Raw genomic sequence first — 17,489 nt, 5'->3', positions numbered from 1 at the left:
CATCTCTGCATGGAAACTGAGAAAAGGGACCAGCTCCGTCACCCCAGGCCATGCTGCCACTGGCCCCGGTCTGCACTCGGCCTGGGAGCTTCCCTGACATGTCCCCGGAGGCACCCTTGACCCTGCCCTACAGCCCAGACCTATCCCCCAGGGGCCTAGCTCTAACCTCCCCCCTCCATCTGTTACCCTCACCTCCTTATAAAGCATTCTTGTGCCTCCCCAGTCCTGCACCAGCCCTGGGGGCAGGCTGGATGCTTGCCAACACCCCTCCTCCACTATCCCCACGAGAAGCTAACTGGCCTGGCCAAGTCAGCCTGCCGGGGGTGGGTGGCGAGGTCTCCTGCACACACGCCATTCTGCGCACTTCCCACCTTGCACTAGAAGTAGCACGCTCCTGCTGTCATTGCCCTGCGCTGCACAGACACAGAAGGAGAGAAAACAGGACGCAAGGGTGCAGGGAGGGAGCGAGGCGGGAGAAGGCACCTGTCCTGGGGCCACAGGAAACCTGGGGTGCTGTGCACTTCCCCTTGCCACTGGGCCCCCATCAGTCCCCTGTCACACAGCTGTGCCTTGCACTCTTGCATGGGGCCCACAGGGCTATGCTGAACAGAAGCGGCACCTCAGACAAGGCTTGTATAGCTGCACGGACAGGAGAGGCTGGCTGGCTTCGGGTGCAGGAGGAAGCTTCCGGCTCCTCTGCTGTGGCTTGCCTGCTGTGCACGCTCCCCTCCCTCAGCCTGCCCATCTGTAAGAAGGGTGCCGTGACACACAGGAGCACTGAGGACCAGCTGGCCACTGTGCAAGCACCTCACGCACAGGAAGGGCTGCAGAGGGCTGCGTGCTGTGCCTGCTGGTCTTGTGACTGGCTCAGCTGCGGGGAAGGGGGAAGTGAGCGGATCGCAGGGCCCCAGGGGCAGCACTGGGGTCAGGAACCTCCTGGCTGGAGCTCGGCAGCGTTGCCTGTGGCTCCAAGCTCGCCCGGGCCACTCTGTACTGGGTCCTCCAGCAAGTGACTGACCCCTCTGCTCGGGGCACACGGCATGATGCAGGGCTGCTGGGGCATGAGGCCTGGGAAACGGGGGCAGGTGTCCCTGTTAGTGCTGCGGGGCCTTCCCTCCTCTGTGCGTGGCTCTGAGCCCGTGGGTGGCAGGTTTTAAAAAAGAACCAAGCCCAGGGGACGGTGAACACAGGTTGGCCCTGAGGCAGCCACATCCCACCAAGACAAGAGGGAAAAACAGAGAAGGGGCAGGCAGGAGGCCAGGGCTAACCTGGAGCTGCAAGGGCGGGTGGGGAGCGTGAAGCCTCTGTGCCCCGTAGGTGGAGTGGAAGGTGACTGCTAGTGGCTGGGAGCCAGGGCTACAGGCAGCCAGGGCAGCTCGGGAGAGAGCAGCCCCCGGGGGCAGTGCTGGACTCCGCGGGGGGTCGGAGGAAGGAGGAGGCTGCGGGATATTTCCAGGGCCAGTTATTTTCTAGGTCATGCCTCAGTTTACCCTAGTGATAGACCAAGGAGCCCAGCTGGGTAGGATTTTACTTGTTTAATCTGAATTTAATTTAAAATTGGACAACTGGGGCAGGCGTTTGGCATGGTAGTTTAGATGCTGGCTGGGATACTTGCACCCCTTATCAGCCTGGGTTCAGACCCCAGCTCTGCTCCCCATCCCAGTTTCCTGCTGAGGCGCACCCTGGGAGGCAGCAGGTCACGGTTCAAGGAGTGGGGTCCCTGCCACCTACGTGAGACACCCGGCTGGAGTTCCAGGCAGGCCCCTGCCACCCTTGAGGGAAACCCAGACAGAGTTCCTGGCCCCTGCCTCAGCCAGGCCCAGCCCGCAGATGGAAACTTACTCTCTCTGCCTTTAAAAAAAAAAAAAAAAAAAAAGAGTATTAAAAAGGGCAAAACTGGATCATTTAAAAGCATCTCACACACATTTTATAAAACCTAACAAAAAATAAAGTCAAAGTAGGCTCTAGGTAGATGCTCTTGTTTGAGAAAGGTCACAGGTCATCGTAACAGGCCTTTGGGTTTCAGGAAAGGCAGACGGGGGCTGGGGGAAGCAAAACTGCCCCGCAGAGAAAGGCCCAGAGCTGTGCAGAAACCACGCTGCAGGAGCCAGGCTGAGCCTGAGGAAGAGGCAGGGCCCGGGGGCTGGGGAGGGCGGAGCCGGGAGGGGTGCCCTGCAGGCTGTGGGCTTACAGGCGTGTCTGGGGGCTTCCCAGAAATCGCTGGGGTGAGGAGAGCTGGACTTGTGCGAACCACAGGGACCGGGGCTTGGGGTTCGGTGACCTGGGCATTTCAGGGACAGGGAACCCTGGAGGCTGCAGAGCCACAGATTTCTGGGTGCCCACGCAGCACCTGCGTGCTGGGTGATCCCGGGCCAGTGGTGCTGGCTCCCAGATGGACAAGGCACCTGCCCTCGGTGCCAGGGCTTCAGACGTGCTCCAGGGGAAAGGGTGACTCACTGTCCATGGGAAGTGACAGCCTCTACCCCAGTGCTTGGTCCCGAAACGCAGACACCTGGTGATTGCACAGTGAGTCAGGCCCGAGGGGGAAGGAAGTGGCCAGGCGGGCGCTGCCCGGGGTCAGAGGGCAGCCGGCTCCCCCGCCTCCAGCAAGTCACTGCCCACAGATGACCCGAGCGTCGCAGCGCCTGCTCTTCCCGGCTGGGAGAGCTCGGGCGGCCACAAAACCTCTCCAGGCCTCCGTGTGCTCACCGGGAAAATGGACCCAATCCTGCCTCTCTTGAGAGCCCCTGGGGAGGTCGGGAGGTTGCCACTCTCCCTGCCACTGGCCTAGCCGAGGGCAGCCAAGGGCGCTGGCACCCACGCCCACAGCCTGGGCAGAGGAAGCCAGCACCTGGCCCTAGGCTTGGCACACATTCCTTCCCCAGGCCTGGTCCACCAAAACCAGGGCGGCCACCCAAAGGGGCCCACAGGTTGGTGGGAGTTAGAGGGACCCCTCGCCCAGAGGGTGCTGCTGGTACCTCCAAGTGGCTCCACCACCTCCACCAAGCTCACGGTGAGCTACAAACGGCCCTGGTGCCTCCCGCCAGCTCTGCACGGTTCCTCAGGTGCAGGCTGGGTTCACCTCAACGCCCGTGTGTCTCTGGGGGCTGCATGGAGTTGTGGCTTGGCTAAGAGCACGTGTGGCGCTGGGCTGTCATTGGTTTGACTCTCAGACAAATCAGTGAACTTCCCGGGTGACAGCGATGGCCTCTGTGGAGTGGGGCTGCCTTGTGCAGTCGGACTGATGCCGGCGAGGCGCTGAGCGAGGAGGCGGGGCCTGTGTGTCAGTCTCTGAATGCCCCCGGGACAGGGCACAGTCTGGGCACATCGCTCCCCAGGCCTGACCCCAATAGAGCAGCAGGCGCCTTTCCAAAGGAAAGTCTGAAAATGACACAGGCCCAGGGCTGCTTCTCCCCACCCCGGATTCCGATCAAGGGCCGGGCACCGAGGTCCCGCTGGAAGCTCACTGTGCCCATCGCCAGCGCCAGAAACTTCTGCTTTGGCAGCGTACACTGCCTGGGACTGGGGTGAGGGCGCTCGGCAGGGAGGGGGCCCCGGGGGCAGGAAGTGGGGGAGCTGAGCACTGAGGTCACCAGAGAAGCACAGCAGGCAGACTGGCAGGTGGGCGGCCGCCGGCGGCTCCGTGAAGTCATGTTTTCCCCAAGCGGCTCACGGGCCGCCCCAGGGCTATGAATGCAGAGCTGTGTGCCATGGCCTGCAGGCCTCCCTGCTCTCCCTGCCCTGGGGACCACGCCCACAGCATTCATGCTCCGCTCCTGGCTGCGGCCCCAGCCCAGGGCACATCCTTATGCGGCCTCCGCCCTGCCACTCCAGCATCCTCTTCGAGGGAAGACCCAAATGCAGACACATCTGGGTGTCCCTGCAGCCTCTGACCACCGCCACCCCAGGTGGCCTTGAGACTTGGGGAGGCCTCGTGGAGGAGGCAGCTGTTCCCATGCTGGGAGGGACGCTGGGCAGAGGTGTGGGGGTGGGGACGTTCAGGCTGAAATGCAGGGTACGGTGAAGCCCGCCCAGACTGAGGTGCAATTTGTGGGATGCAGGTAGGAGAGGGAGAGAGCTGCGGCAGGGCAGGGCGGCCTGCACCCGAGCCCCCATCCCCCACTTCCTGGCCGTGAGACCTGGGGCGAGTTGCTTGACTTCACCGTTTCAGTTTTCTCAGTAATGGTGTCTGCCTCGTGGGGGTGATGTGAGAATAAAATGTTTCCGTTTTCCGTTTTTTTAGCTTTGACTTTAAAAAAATATTGTATTTTCATTTTATTTGAAAGGCAGAGAGACAGAGATCTTCTGTGTAGTGGTTCACTCCCCAAATGCCCACAAGGACCAGGGCTGGGTCAGGTCGCAGCCAGCAGCCAGGAGCTCCATCCAGGTCTCCTGGTGGGTGGCAGGGACCCAGCGACTTGAGCCCTCACCTGCTGCCTCCCAGGGTCTGCCTTATCAGGAAGCTGGAATTGGAAGCAGAGTTGGGACTCGAGCCCAGGCACTCCAGTGTGGGATGTGGGCGTCCCAAGGGACATCTCACCCCTGCACCAAATGCCACCCTCAAACGTACCTGCGTACAAGAGTTAGAGCAGTGCCTGCCGGCGGGCAGTGCGTGTGAGTGTACACACACGTGCATACGTGGGCAGGGACATAACCCCTAGAAAGGCAAACAGAGGCCCCTGCCTGTCGTACTTTGTTTGTGAAGCACCTGCTGTGTCAGGTGCTTTACCATCCTCACTAAGCCCCTTACAATGCACCGACGTTGTTAGCAATGTCTCCGTTGTACAGATGAGGAAGCTGCCCGAGGTCACTCAGCCGGGCTGGGGGCGGGTGGGGTCTGGCCTGAAAGGGATTCTGGGTGGGGCTCCGGTCCCGGGTGTCAGGACTGCACCCTGGAGAGGCTGAATGACGTCCACAGGAGGGCAGGACGGGCAGTCACCTGCTGGTGCCCTGAGTGCAGCTGTCTACCCATAATTCAAAGTGGCCTCTTGACGGGCTTCAGGCCCATCCTCAGGACCCCAGCCTGGTGCCCGCAGGGCCACCGTGACTCCCACCACCCTCCCCGGACACAAACCACTTCTGAACAGGGCTGTCCTGGACTCGGGCTGAGCTGTCCTCCCAGGCAGCAGCCCCTTGCGCCGCCTGCGTCACCTCTGTCCCTCATGCTGCCAGTCACTGCACACCTGGGACTGCTAAGTATGGCAGGTGCACAGGGCAGCAAAGAGAGCAGGGTCCTGCCCTGGCGGAGCTCCGCACGTGGCGGGGACCACGGGCCAGAGCAACTTGCAGCGAGGCCCCCAGCCAGGCCTAGGAGCGGCGAGGGGAGGGGTGCCCGCAGCAGCCGGGAGGGCTGCAGAGGGCAGGTCGAGAGCAGTTCGGCAGTGCGGGCAAAGGCTCCCTGAGCTTGCCGGGCAGCTCCGTGCTTCCACCTGGGGGGTCCCCGTGATGCCGAGACAAGCATGGGGCAGACCCCCAATCTTCCAGGAGTCCCCCAGCCCCTGTCGCCACCTGCACCACATGCTGAGACCAGGGCCCAGCCGCAGGGGAAGGCCGAGGTGCCCACGTTCTCGGGTGGCCTCCCTAGCTTCCACCCCTGACCAGCAGTCCACCCGGCCACGGTCATGCAGTGAACCTTCCTGTGGGCCGTTCTGCCCTTGGCACAGACCCGGCAGGACAAGCAGATGCACAGGTGGTTTCTGGGCAGGGATAAGAGCCCAGATCCTGGAGCCAGCTGCTGGGCTCCAGGCCACTTCTGCTCACCCACTGCAGATGGCAGCAACTTAGCCTGTCTGCCTCTCTGCTCCCATCTGTGAAATGGTCATCACCCCAGCAGGGCAGGGCAGGGCAGAGCACACAAGCTGTTCTGTGTCCTGTGTAAACCACCCCCCACCCCGTACCCGCGCCAGATGCCAGGGCGGGAAGAAAAGTGAAAGAGAGCGTGTCTCAGAACAGCGAGCAGCCGGGCCCCTGACCTCCGTGGTCACGGCGCATCAGTTCCTTGCCTTCTGCAAAGGACAACCTCCCCCTGCAGACTTGTCTGTCCCTTGGGCTCCACCTCTGCCTCCCCAAGACGCCCCTGCAGGTCTCCAGCGGAGAGCTGGGGCCCTGGCCAGTGTGGCCGGAGTTGTGAAATCCTTTGCTGAAAACCAGCACAGTCCCAGCCAGGGGGGTGGCCCAGTTTGTTTGCAAAATATTTCCCCAGATAGCGCTGCTCTGGCTCAGACACGTTAGCACTTTCCAGAATCCTGCAGATGGTGAGGCAGCTGGAGAGGAAGGGAGAAGAGGGGAGGGGGGGAGTGGGAGAGGCCCGGGCCACAGCCCAGGTAGCCGAGTGGGCTGGCACAGGCGTGCCACGTCCCAACATGAGTGGGCCCACGCAGGGCAGCCCGCAGGAACCCTGGAAGCTTCTTGTGACCCAGAACCTTCCTTGGAAGTGCAATACGTAGAATGGGGGGGGGGGGGGCCTGGGTCGCCCCTCCCACCAGGCCTCTAAGGGTTCCCCGCTGAACTCTGGGGCTCCACGGAACCTAGTTTGAAAACCCCTGCTGCGGAAGGAGTCATCTTTTCTGGGGTGGGCAGGAGGGGAGGGGAGGGGAAGCAATGCCCACACTGCTTCCAGACGACGAGCTGGGTGGGGGGTGCTGTCCTACGGGGACACAGGGGGAGACTTGCTGGGAGGGCACGCTGTAGTGTGAGAACACAGATTCTAGAGCCAGAATGGGGCCAGGACGTCCGCATCGCCCGAGTGCCCGTTCTGGTCCCACCTGCTCCACTTCCAATCCAGCTTCCTGCCAATGCCCCTGGCCCCACCATTCTCCACCACCAAAGTCAAACTCACCAACTCACGGACAGATCACGGGCCCCTGCCGAGGTGGGGGCTCGGGACTCGCTGGGAGTCCTGGGGGACGCTCTCTCCTCCCACATGCTCCTACCCGGACCACCCGCATCCCGGCAGCACCACCATGACTGGCTGGCGAAGGGTATATTTCGTGGCTTTTGAGGCTCCGAAAACAGACGGGAAGGGGCGGGGCAGGTGTAACCACAGAAGGCCAAATAAGCCTCGGGAGGCTGGCTCCTGGGCCGTGGTTTAATGGTGGCATCAGGAGAGGCTGTGCTGGGAGCCGGCTTATTTACTTTCCACACCTTTCCTCCAACTGCTTTCCACAGAGCCCTCCCAATCCCCAGTGACAGATTTCCCAGGGCCCAGAGAAAGCCACACTCCCCCACCACACTGCCACCTTTGTGAGGAGGTGGGGACATGGAGGAGAGGGGTGGGCGTCCCCTGTGGCCAGGGGCTCCCGTGGCCCGCCCCTCCCTCCACGCCTGCAGCCAGATTTGAGGTGACAGAGACAGAGGGCACAGAACACACCATCCAGCCTGTGGGGGCCGGCCCACACCCTGCTGTGGAATCCACGGGCTCGGGGCACGGCAAGGAGAGAGGGTGACAGGTGCCACTCCTGCTTCAGGCATAAAAAGGAGAACTGTGTCCGGCTGGAGTCTCCCCCTGAGAGTCCCCTCCCAGCCAAGACGGCCTCGGCTGCCCTCCCCGGGCTTCACGTGACAGTGTCCCCACACATTCCTGTGTGACAGGCACTGGGTCAGAGCCGGGCCCCTCAGGTAGGGCAGCTCCTCCCCAGCCTGGTCCCCAGACGCTGCCCCTCTGTGCAGTGGACAGGGCGAGGGCTCCCAAGGCTCTCAGACTTGCCCAGGCGGGCTTCCTGTGGGAGGTGTGCAGAGGTGGGCTGTTCATCCAGTGTCCCCGGCTTCCCTGGAAGGGTGCAGTTTTCACCATCCTGGGGACACCTGTGCCGTGGGCCCCAGAGTGGGTGAGATGAGGTGGGCAGGGTCAGGCAGCGGGGACACTGGCCCAGCAGGGGGAAGCCCCCCAAGCCCTTGAAGAGACAGGGGCAGGGTGGCAGGCAGATGGTGGGCAGGGCCGCCCCCAGCCTCACGACCTCACACACTCTCTTCTTGATCTGCAGAGCGGGGCCAGCAGAGAGCTCCGTGGGCTCCGTGGCTGGGGACCAGGTGAGCCACGCGGTCATCCCCTCCCCTGGCTGCCTCGGCTTCTCTTCAGCAAGTAAGCGAGCACAGGGGGCGGCAAACGAGGGCTGATTTCCCAGGGACACGTGACTGTGGGGCCGGCCACCGGGGAAAGGAACGCAGCGATCTCCCAGAACCACAGTCATCCATTTAACCGTCACTCCGCTCACCTCCAATTTCTTCCCCAAGGTACGGTCGGTCACACGTGGCCGCTTTGTCCCCGCTTCTCAGATTAGCCGCAAATCATCTCAACAGAATTACCACTCCCCAGACTGACCCCTGAACCCCCACCTCGAAGGCTCCAGGAGCCTGGGACCAGCTGGCCTTTGATTCCCACAGCACTGGTGCAGCTGGGGCGGGGCAGAGGCCTCAGGGCCACCTGGGTAGAGCAGCAGCAAGGCTGCTTCCTTGTTGCCGTGGAGAACCAGCAGGGATCCCAGAGTCTGGCCTGGTGGAGACAGCATGGGTCTGGAGTCAAGACTTCCCAGGTTCAAGTCCTGGTTCTGTCTCTCACCAGCTGGGTCGCTATGAATACCTTACTTAACTTCGGAGTCTCAGTTTCCCAATCTGTAAAGTGGGGATGAAATGCTAATTCATGGGGATGTAATGGCTTGATGAGATGATACATATAGCACCTGACTCACAGAAGGCAGGACGAGGGTGGAAAAGTGATGGGGTGACAGGACTTGGCCATTCAGCCCCTTGGGAAATCGGGGCTGGCCAAGCATGGCTTGTCTCCTCTCTCATTCAGGCCAGTCCGTGGTGCTGCCCACACGTGTGCTGCCCATTCAGGCATCACAGCGTGGAATGCCCACTGGGCCAAGTTCAAGTCCTGACAAGGAGGCAAAGGCACAGAACCCCACACTTCTTCCCAACGGTGCCCAGGCCGCCCCCAAGCTCTCAGTCCCAGACCAGGGAACAACGTATGTTTCTGCTCCTCTGGGAAACTCACGCCAACTGGCACAGAAAAACCTAACTGATCCTCACTGCAGGGACTGTGACGGCCCCTCCACCTGCTCCTGCCACGGAGCCAAACCCCTGGGGAGGACACAGCTCCTCTTGAGAGCCATCTCCAAGCCAGGCCAGCAAGAGCCAGGCCCCGGAGTGCACGCCCCCTGGATGCCACGTGTTCCAGTGGTCCCTCTGGCCCACCCATCTCTCTCACTTACCCAGCCCTGGCTCCTGCAGCCTGGGAGGGACAACGGAATCAACTCCTTCCCCTGCGACACATCTAAAGTTATCTCCCACCGAGGCCCCAGTGAACCTTCCAAACAGCACCTCACCCCAGCTTAGCCAGATACAGACAGGAAACCTCTTCAGACGCCAGAGTCCAGCGAGGAGGCTCTGGGCCCCTGTGCCAGCACCCAAGGGGGCCACTCACTCACTCAGACACACCAGGCAGGGCTCCTCGGAGCCACCTGCACCCCAGCGGGGCTCGGCTCACAGAGTCCATAACAAATATTAGCTATCAGCCTCATTGCTCATCAAGGGACTACCTGTTGAGTACCCGCTGTGCCAGGCACTGGGGTAGGCCCAGGACAATCCTTAGAACATCCTCTGGCCCCAGGACACTGCGCCTAAGAAGCGCCACGCAACCTCAAGGGCAAGCAAAAGCAGACCTCGGAACAGAACCACTTTCTTCCTGACCTTGGAGTCTTCTACTCCCACCCTCCTGCCCAGCCCCTCCACATTCACGGACCCAGGGCCGGAATCTCCTCGCCCCTTCCCCGTGGAAGTCCTCGGAGGAAGCACATCCGCTGGGGGAAGGGTCTCCGCCTCCCTCCAGGCCTGTCACGGCGGCTGCCCGGCCCGCCGGCCTTCCCCGCTCGGCTCCCCGGGCCCAGCACGCCGGCCTGAGTTTGTGAATCACTCGCTCCTCTCCCCGGGCCTCGCCTCCGGAAGGGCTGCGCACGCCCAGACACATCACCCAGACACCGAGTTTCCACCCCAAACACGCTGCCGCCGAACCCGAGAGCCGCCTCCGACGCCGGCTTTGCCCTCCCTCGCCTGGTCTCGGGGCCCCGGCGGCCGCGACCTGCCACAGACAGAGGCCCCTTCCCTGGCACCCGGGGGACTCGCTCTCCCCGGGGGCTGCGTGGGCAGCACAGACTGCGGGGCCGGAGGACGTGCCGGGTTTAAAAGCCCAGACCCGGCGCCCGCAGGACCTTGCGTGCAGCCCCGCGGCACGCGCGGTCTGTGCGAGCGCCCGGCGCAGCGAGGAGCCCGGCCACCCGGCGGATGGTACCCGGTGCCACGGCTCGGGGTGGCTGCGTGGGGTTCGCCCCGCGTCGGGAGCTCCCTCTCGAATCCTCCGCCTGGCCGCCTTCTTCCAAAGTTTGGCGCTCTGGTGGGGGGCGCTCGTCCGGGCGGCCTCCCCAGCGGTTCCAGCACGCTGGCGCCCCACTTACCGCGGCCGCCCTGCCGCCTCCGGCGCGGGCGGATCCAAGTCTCCGCGGCTGCGGTCCGGCGCTCGCAGCATCCGCTCGCAGCTTCGCCCTCCTCTCGGAAGATCCCAGCCGGAGCGACCTCGGCGCCCGCGCTGCCCGGGCTCTGTGCGCTCCCCGGGGACGGCGGCGGGCGGCGGGCGACGACCGAGGGAGGCGCGGCCGGCCCGGTCCGCACGCCCGGCGGGAAGCGGCGCCAGGCGGGCGCCGTCCTGCGCAGCGAGCGGGTGAGCGAGCGGTCCTGTCCCGCGCCCTCCCCGCTCCGGCCCGCGGCGGCGGCGGTGGATTCCTGAACCGCGTCCAAGGCGCTCGGGAGCCCTCCTCCTCTTCTCCTTCCTCACCCCACCCAGCTCCCACCCCTGCGCGCCCTGCTACTTGGGAACCGTTGGCGAAGTTGGCGCTGCCCAGGCTGCGCGCGGGCCGGGCCTCTCCGGGAAGGAAGGGGAGGAGGGGGAGGAGCTGGCGGGAGGGGACCGGGACCCGCCCCCGGGGAGCCGCCTCTCCGGGACCCCTCTGCGGGCCTTTGTTCCGGGCGCGGCGCCTGGGCTCGTGCGTCCCGGGGGACCCGCCTGGAGCTGCTCGGATCCCCACCCCTCCCGGCGAGGCTGGGAGGAGCTCTGGGCCGCGGCTGTGGCTTCACCCTCCGGAGTCGCCTCCCCTGGGACCCCGTGGGCTGCGTAGCGTTCTGCGGTCTCTGCCCCGGCGAGGATTTTCCTGCGCCGTCCCCACCGCGGGGTCACGGGTGTAAAGGACGGTCCCCCACCCCCACTCCCTGTTTCCAGACTTGGGAGGCAACAGGTCACCCTTCCGCCCTTCTGTGCTGTCTCCCATCACCAGCCTGTCCGGGGCTCCCTGAACACCAAGACCCAGGAAGCGGGGAAGAAATGGGGTCCTCACCACCTGGCGTTGTCTTGAGTCCCTCCGGGCAGCTGCGGCTGTGGCCTGCTTGCTGTCTGCAGGGCCCGTGGGGGCAGCGGCCCTTGGGCAGTGCCGCTCTGGGGTACAAAGACTTTTTTGTGCCGAGCGCGTTTAGGGCTCAGGACTGGAACACGAAGCAACCCGTGTTGCTGGTCCCCGGCTGGCTACACCCAGCCCCAGCTTCCTAGGACTTCGGTCGGGAGCCAGCTCAGGCCTCTGTGACACGGCCTGATGGTGCGAGTTTTAAGCACAGATTAACTCCTGAGAAGGAGGAGCCTGCAGAGCTGGGGAAGCCTGCAGGCCTCCCTTAGCCTGCCCCATCACTTGCAGAATTCACATCCCAGGAAGGAGGCGGCAGGGAGCACGGGGCAGCACCTGGGCCTTCCCAGGAGCCCTCCTCCTGGGGGGCTGGCGCCCGAGGTCCAGGCAGGCTGGAGCTGCCACCAAGGCTGCCGGCCAGGGCGTGCCCGGGCAGAGTCCATGATGCGAGACCGCGGAGTCTTCTTCAGCAGAAAAACCTGATTGGGTGCCCCTGCTCTGTTGTTGGCAGCGCTGGGCTGGGTACGGGAGCCTCGCCTCCCCGGGGGGGTCAGAGGCAGTCTCCTGCACACTCTACCGCCCCTTCTCAGCTGAGAGTGCCAGTGTTCCTGCCTTCCAGAGCCATCAGGGGGCTGCCCTGGCTCACACCTGCTGGCCGGGCCAGCAAGGCCTTCCCACCGGGTCACATGGATGAACAGATGTGGGATTCTATCGCTCTGACTTTGTGATGTACTCCCGGGGGCAGAAGCTAGAAGTGGGTCGCTGTCAGGTTGCAGACTGCGGGCCTCTGTGCTCCGTGTTCACTCAGCCCCTCCTGAGTATAGAGAGGGAGGAGAGCAAGCAGCAATCCTACCTTCCATGGGGAAGAGAGACACCAGCAACGCGGGGGGAGGGGGCTCCAGGCCGCCGCGGTGTGTGCAGGCTGCAGCCTGGTGCGCGCCTGGGCTTGAGAGACAAGGTGGAGGTCTCAGGTGCGGAGGGAGAGGGGTGTGCCAGGGCGTTCACGCCTCGAGCTGTGAGCTGGCGGAACAGTGAGGGCACCCGGGGGATGGTCTCAGCCTGGACATTCAGAGGTTTCACCCTAACACACTTTTCAGGCTCAACTTCTTCCCACAATTTCTGGGCCAAGAAAATCAGTCTGTTTTTAACATTTTATTTTTCTTTATTTTTGTTGTATCTGAAAGGCAGAGTGACATGGAGAAGAGGGATCTTCCGTCCTCTGGTCTGCTCCCCAAGCGCCCACAGCAGCCAAAGCCAGGAGTGCAGGAGTCTCCCACACTGGGGGCACGGATCCAGGTGCTGGAGCCACCCATCCTGCATGTTAGCGAGAAGCTGGATCAGAAGCAGCGCGCCAGGACTTGAACTGGGCGTCCCAAGCCGTGACGGAACTGCTGCGCCAATGCTGGTGCCCAGGTCTCATGGTTTACTGTTTGAGAAACACAAGAGCTTTCCAGGCCAGAGGCAGAGTTGCAGAGTGGGTGAGAACGGGGAGCTTGAACGCCACCGTCACCTCGCGGTTCTGGTGAGTCTCGTCACTACAGGGGGCGGCCCACCTGGCCCAGGCACCGGGAAGTCGCAGTGCTGAGTCCACAGTGTTCCTACGGAGAGACGCAGCCCTGGGCCGGAGTACAAGGACACGACTGACAAACCCAGACGTCTGCGGCACCGCTGAGAGACAAACTGTCAATGCCAATGCTAAGAAAGACAAAGCAAGCAAGAGCTTGTTCCAGGTGACACGAGATCGAGTCCTGTGACAGGCAGATTTCGGTGATGGTGTCACTCTGAGACTGCGTCTCAGGTTCTTCTGTGGCTCATGTCAGTGTGCTCGCTCTGAGCAAACAAGTTGCCAGACAGTGAGCTGCTGAAGGAGAGGGCTGTGTCTTAAGGAACCAAGGATGGCCTCTGGTCAGCCAGCAAAGAGCCAAGGCTCCACGTCCACCGGCGGGCAGAGCCACCCAGGAGAGCCTGGAGCTGTGTGAGGGCCGACTCCTCCACTTGGGAGGGGCCCTGCGCTGAACAGCCTTGCTAAGCTGCTTCCAGACTCCAGCTCCACACGAGCGGAAGTGGTAAGTACTGTTTCTTTTTATTTATTTATTTTTTATTTGAGGGGCACAGCCACAGACAGATAGGGGGAGAGAAAGAGAGAGAGAGAGAGAGAGAGAGAGAGGTCTTCCATCTGCTGGTTCACTCTCCACATGGTCACAATGGTTGGAGCTGGGCCGGACCTAAGCCAGGAGCCAGGAGCTTCTTCCGGGTCTCCCACACTAGTGCAGGGGCCTGAGTGCTTGGGCCATTTTCTTCTGCTTTCCCAGGCCATAGCAGAGAGCTGGATCGGAAGTGGAGCAGCCGGGACTCAAACCGGTATCCATATGGGATGCTGGCTCTGCAGGTGGTGGCTTAACCCACTAGGCCACAACACTGGCCCCAGTACTGCTTCTTAAAAAATTGTTTTAAATTTATCTCCATTTTATTCGAGAGAGTGAAAGGCAGAGAGACACATGGAGAGCTCTTCCGTCCGCTGGTTCAGTCCTCAGATGCCTGCAATAGCCAGGCTTCAGTTAAAGCGACCATGTGGGCAGCAGATACTTGTGCCTCCCTGGACCGCATTAGCAGGAGGCTGGAACAGGCAGAGCCAGGAGGCAGAGCCAGGACCTGAGCGGCATCTTAACCAGGGCTCTATAAATAAACTAAATAAACTTGTGCCTCCCTGGACTGCATTAGCAGGAGGCTGGAACAGGCAGAGCAGGAGGCAGAGCCAGGACCTGAGCGGCATCTTAACCAGGGCTCTATAAATACTGCTGTAAGCCACTAAGTGTGGGGTCACTTGTTACATAGTCGTGTATAGCTAACACAACCACCAAATGTAGCCTGTCTTCTTAAGTTGGATCCTGGGACTGAAAAAAAAAAATTACTGCAAAAGATCATCAGATATTTGGCAAAATATGAATAGGGAATTAGTAAACAATTATTTTATACTGATGCTAAATCTCCAGAGTTATTCTTTGTACTGTGGTCATGGAAAAGGCTACTTCATTCGCTAGAGATTCGCACTGCAAGATGTAAGGTCACAGTTTCTGTCCACTCCCTCTCAAATGGTTCCAAAATAAAAATAATAATTTATGATACTAACACACATAACATATAATTAGGGAGTTTCCCTTATATACTAATTTATATGTTGTATAACAAGCCACCTCCACAACTTAATGACTTAAAACAAGAAAAATGTATTAGTTCCTCACAGCTTGGTGGGTTGACTTGATTCATCTAGAAGATTCTTTCGTGCCATAAGGTATCAGCTGAGACTGCTCGGTCTGTAGCACCCAGCGGCAGCGCTGGGCCTCACGTCCCTGTGTGGCACATTCGTGTCTCTGCATGTGACCAGCTCGTGCTTCCTCCCAGCAGGGAGGTTAAAGGAGAGGGTCTGCTCCCACAGCAACGAGCCTCCAAGCGTCCAGCAGCCCGGCTCCATGCTGGGCCCGAAGCCACCGAGCCGTTCCAGGATCCAGGGCAGCTCCTGTCCCTGGAGGTGAAGGACCCAGGCAGCTCGTTCCTTCTGCTCTGTCTCCCATCTCAGCTCCCTTTTCCTGTAAGAATTTTAACCTAAGAGCTCACACGGAGCTGCCAGGGATGGAGCGGGCAGGTGGCTAGCGGTTAAGAGGGTGGGTGCGGCAGTCAGGGGCCATGTTGGAGCGCCTGCATTTGCTACCCACCTCCAACTCCTGACTCCAGCCTCCTGTTAACACACACCCTGGGGGGCAGCAGGTGATGGCTCAAGTGACGTGGTTCCTGCCACCTGTGTGGGAGACATGGCTTGAGATCCCAGTTCTTGGTTTCCATTCAGCCCAGCCCTTGGCTGTTGCACTGTTGGAGGCATTTGCGAAGTGAACCAGGGCATGGAAAGTCTCTCTAACAACGATTAAGCTGTGAAGAAGAGGAAAACGCTGTCACTTGTGTAGCACAAAGCGTGCAGCAGGGAGACTTACCCACGTTGCGTCAGTGCATCCTCACCACAGCCCTGCAGAGAGGCCATTGCTGGCCCTTTCGGAAAGGGCGCAGGGTCGAGAGCAAATTCACACTGCAAACATGTGGACTGAAGAATTATTTGCTTCTTTATCGCTCAGTCCTGGACCGTGAAGAGCTTGGGAGCACGAGGCCCAGTGACATCTTAGCAGCTATTGCGATCATGCCACATAACAAACACGCTCCAAATCTCAGTGGCCTACAGCACCAGGCTTCTGTTCTCATTCATGGGCTGCTGGTTTCAGGTGAGTTCGTTTCGGGCCATGGGGTTGGCTGGACTTAGGACTGGGTTGGGTTGGGTTCAGGTCTATTCTGCGTGTCTCCACATTTCCCCTTCCCTTAGACCAGCGGCTACCCAGGGGGGTGTTCTTCCTAGGGTAGGTCGCATGAGTACAAGAGATAAGCCAAGCCACACAAGAAAGTTCAAGACTTCTGCCTGTGACATGGCCAAAGTAAACCCCACGCCCAAACTCAAAGTCATCGATGCAAAGCAATATGTGCTGATCTTTGTGAAGCCAAGGCCATGGCGTGGACGGGACAGGGCAGGGGCAGGGAGCCTGGAGAGCAGTGACCCCGTCCGCTGCAGCTGATGGGGTGCAGGTCCTGCCCTCGGGGACTCATGGGGACCCCGCTGCAGAGCAGTGCAGCGAGCACAGTGAGGAGGCGTGGTGGTGTGTGTGGGTGTTACGGGCACACACGGCGGGGCGGGGGTCCCTGCAGCCAGCTGGACACGTGCACGGACTTTCTAGAGAAAGCGCAGAAGGATAAAATAAGCAAGAGCGCCTGGCAGAAATGGAGAGAGATGGCATTACAGGGCAACACTGGCCATCAGGACTGCCTGAGCCGTGGCAAGGAGGCCAGAGCTGGGGCACTGTGCACAGCGGAAGTGAGAAGCTGTTTGCTGTCCCTGGACCATGAAGGGGGAGGCAGCAGGTGTGACAGCGGAGGAGGGGCAGGGACAAGCAGAGCCGGGTGTGGAGGGCTTTGGCACGTACTGCACACCTGCCCTTCAGCCTCCCGGAGTGCCCCCCACCCTGCCCCACCCTGCCCCACTCTGCTCCTGTCCTGGGTAGTTGAGCTGGGCAGCCTGAGCCCCTCCCTCTCTTACTCCAGTTAGAGCTGCAATTGTGCCCGCAACAACCTTGATTCCAATGTTGAAGCCCGAGCCTCCCAGGAGTCTGTCCTTGGGGATAGGCCCTGATGCCACGGCTTGAGTGAGTGTGTCCCTCCAAAACCCACTCCTGAAGGGGTGGTTTTGTTTTTTTTTTTTTTTTTTTTTGACAGATAGAGTTAGACAGTAAGAGAGAGAGAGACAGAGAGAAAGGTCTTCCTTCCATTGGTTCACCCCCCAAATGGCCGCTACAGCCGGAGCTACGCCAATCCGAAGCCAGGAGCCGGGTGCTTCCTCCTGGTCTCCCATGCGGGTACAGGGGCCCAAGGACTTGGGCCATCCTCCACTGGCCTCCCGGGCCACAGCAGAGAACTGAACTGGAAGAGGAGCAACTGGGACTAGAACCCGGAGCCCATATGGGATGCTGGCACCGCAGGCAGAGGATTAACCAAGTGAGCCATGGCGCTGGCCCCAAAGGAGTGGTGTTAAGAGGTGGGCCTCTGAGAAGGGGTCAGGCCAGGAGGGCTCTGCCCCGTGGAGGAGGTGCGTGTCTGGATAGGAGAGGTTTACGAGGGCTGTGGGCCTCTCCCGTAGAGAGTGAGCCTTGGCTGTACCCTGCACCTGCTGGCACGGCCATGTGGGATTCACCAGGCTCCACTTCTAAGGCTAATACATTAGGACCCCCTCTTAGGTGTCCCTGTTATAGCAGCTCAACTGATGGAGACTGGCCTTTATGGAGACAATGAAAAGTACATGAGCTCGTGGGGGTGGCTCCCAACCCAACAGGAAGGGAAGACAGGTGGGCGATCTCAGGGGCAAGGCCCCTGAAGCCGCGAAGGCAGGGCTTGCCGGAAACCCACCTCGCAGGGCCGCAGTCTCGGATTTCCGGCCTGCAGGGCGGCGATGGCAAG

The 17,489-nt window shown here is 61.2% G+C and overlaps 1 protein-coding gene across 2 annotated transcripts in view; it reads right to left on the bottom strand.

The window, feature by feature from the left end:
• Positions 1 to 10,510, bottom strand: part of CHST3 (carbohydrate sulfotransferase 3) — a 30,723-nt gene extending 20,213 nt beyond the window's left edge. Inside the window, exon 1 of one of the 2 annotated variants that reach the window (XM_062214594.1) lies at positions 10,452 to 10,510. The gene's annotated coding sequence lies outside the window, so the exon portion shown is untranslated. Of the gene's footprint in view, positions 1 to 6,838; positions 6,974 to 10,451 lie in introns of those variants that run through there. The other variant, XM_062214593.1, reaches the window with a different exon arrangement.
• Positions 10,511 to 17,489: the final 6,979 nt, after the last annotated feature.

This window comes from Lepus europaeus, chromosome 17 (assembly GCF_033115175.1).
Source record: "Lepus europaeus isolate LE1 chromosome 17, mLepTim1.pri, whole genome shotgun sequence".
Classification (NCBI taxonomy): domain Eukaryota; kingdom Metazoa; phylum Chordata; class Mammalia; order Lagomorpha; family Leporidae; genus Lepus; species Lepus europaeus.
This window is presented reverse-complemented; position numbering and strand designations above follow the sequence as displayed.